The sequence below is a fragment of the Leguminivora glycinivorella genome, chromosome 5 (assembly GCF_023078275.1).
Source record: "Leguminivora glycinivorella isolate SPB_JAAS2020 chromosome 5, LegGlyc_1.1, whole genome shotgun sequence".
NCBI classification, from domain to species: domain Eukaryota; kingdom Metazoa; phylum Arthropoda; class Insecta; order Lepidoptera; family Tortricidae; genus Leguminivora; species Leguminivora glycinivorella.
Window position 1 is genome coordinate 14,641,042 of NC_062975.1, and position 2,854 is coordinate 14,643,895.

Below are 2,854 nucleotides of genomic sequence, written 5' to 3' on the forward strand. Positions count from 1 at the left end.
GTAGATAATTGTATCCAAGGCAAAACTTGAAAACTCCTAATACCTGACTTTTCATGGGAAATTGAAAAACAATTAGAAGAGTCTAAGAAACATAAGTACGAGTCTACATTATAGTACAGTCAAGTTCGTTTCCACTTACGCCAACAAAAATGACTGAACACGCTTTCATGCTGAGACGTGTTCAGATATTTTTGCTAGCGCATATGCAAACGAAAACGACCGTGTAAGGAGAACGTTCAAATTGATTACAAATTTACAATTATCAATTCGATTCAGTCAACATTTCAAGCATCTAAAATTAAATGAAAACAAGTTTAAAAACTCAACAAAAAATGTTTTTGTTCTGACATCAAAACATATTATTTCGAACTGTTAACTCGTTAAGCTCAATCAACCAATTAACTGACCACGACTGCACAAAAAGTTTTCAAAACATACGTAGGAGTATTTAAGTACCCAATATTAATTGCTAATATAAACAAATCTTCAAAAAAACTATGTTACAAGGTAATACATTTTCTTAATGCTTATCTTACTATTTATGAGAAATGAAAAAAAACGTATAATAATAATTATAATGCACTTGAACCGTACAGAACCCATCTTTATACTGCGGCTAGCTGGAAATAGGTACTTTACACGTACTTACTATCTTCTAACGTTTAACAGTCCAATCATTAAAATATCGTTTTATGTTTATCCGTTACCTACGCATTAGTAATTTCACACCGCGGTGGGTGATGCATGTTTCGTAAACACACTTAAATGCCAATGTGCACGCATGTGCCGCCTGCTTAGAACTCATTTAACCTCCTGGGTCCCAGAAGATTTTATTTGTTTTTAAATTTAGTACTTGGATTGGCATGCAATAAAAGTTCAAAATAATTAAGTATTGAAACTTGTACAACATTTTGTACTGGACGACTTGGGAGGCTAAGTGTGCATACAAACATGAAGAGAATCGGTGAATATTCGTGTTGCCATCGCTATCCAAGGGAAATAACCGACACCGCCGGTCTGGCTTCGTGGGTAGTTCCACTGTCTCGGCCAATGGACCTGGGTTCGGAACTTCGGATCACAGTCGGGGCATTTATTATAAAATTAATTATAGTGTGAGTCGTTCATTTGGCTAATATTTTTGTACAAAATCCGTCCGCTCGTTAGTCTCTTTTCTTAACGAATAAAAAATGTAACGTGATCATATATTTCTCAAATACTTAATTTTTATTTATAGATAGGTATCTTATCACACCATGTACAAAATAATGTTTAATAATATAAATACAATGCTAATATTTTTGCAAATCCGAGAATGACACTTGTTTGTACAAATATTGCTCAACGCTGAGCATTGTAGCTGTTGGAGGACCTTCGTTATGTCAAATTTGTTTAAAATTCTCACAAAACCGTGTTGCAACTTGTAACCTTTAGTGCATGTCAAATGGCAAGGTTCTTAGACAGGCATTAGTTGTGTACTTTAGGATTATAATAATCCGCAGCTTCAAAGTGAAAAGCCGCATGTTGGACGTAGATATCAGATCTGGTGCCGTAGCCGAATGCCATTTCTGCGATGCAAAACGAAAACGAAACGCCGCGAAAGGTAGTCTGGCTCTGTCACGCCAATACGCAAGAGCGATAGAGATAGATATCTACTAGCGTTTGGTATCGTGAGGCGTTTCGTGAGCGTTCGTGCCATTCGGCTACGTACCCTGAGTATAAACTCAGATTCTATAATAATAACATTATGTTTTATGATATTCATAGGACTAAAATATAGCGTACCCATAGGCATAGGGGTCTCAGATTCGCGGCTTTTGTCCGTATTTGTGAGTATTTTTTTAATGGCTGTTCAATTGTGGCGTAAGTGAGAGGCTGGCAACCTGTCAGTGCAATGCAATTTTGTTTTCTTTCAACCCCTTAATTATAAAGAGTGGCACTGAAACTGAGCAGTATCATGTGCTCTACCTATATAGGCCTTATGGGAATGGCCTGAGGATATTATCTTCTTCTTCTTCTAACTTAAGAGCTGTGCTCTTGTCGGTGGAGCAATCTCCAACTCGTCCGGTCTTCTGCCAACTCCTTCACCTTCTGGTACGACACGACCTGAACCTTTTCTTTAATTTGGGTGAAATAGTTTCTCCTAGGTCTTCCTCTTCCCCTCTTTCCTTCTACTTTTCCTTCTACGATGTTTTTGAGAAACAGGTCGTGTCGTAGCAGATGTCCAACTAGTGTGCCTCTTCCGTTTTCTATTGTCTTTAATATATTTCTTTTTTCTTTAATCCTATCTAGAACTCTAACATTTGTCTGTCCAACTAATCCCTTCCATTCTCCGCCAGCATCACATCTCGAAGCTTTCCAATCTCTCTCTATCTCTTTTCGTCATTGTCCACGTTTCACAGGCGTATAATGAGGATATTATGTATGTCCCTAATTATTTTGAAAACGATAAGTTTATAAAATTATGTTTATAGGTTCATAACTGGGACATTGAAATTGTAACAGCATACGCCTTTATTTAAATATTAGCAATCATAAATGTATGATAACACTTCCCCTGATAAACCTCCGTTGAGAAAGTAACTTACAGGCGAATATGAACACATTCATTTTAAAGATATGTTGATTGTTGCTCAATGTCGAGAACGTCGCAGGAAACGAAATTCATTCTATTGAAAAAGTGAACACTATTAGAACCAAAAAGTACATAATATACAATGTACATGGTATGTAGTGTGTGTACCACACCTTGCCCACACATGTGCATAGCTTAGTATATATTGGCATGTACTTGTTATTTAAGACACATTAAACGTATACTCCATACGAAGTAGTTATCATTTACGCTCCACATCAC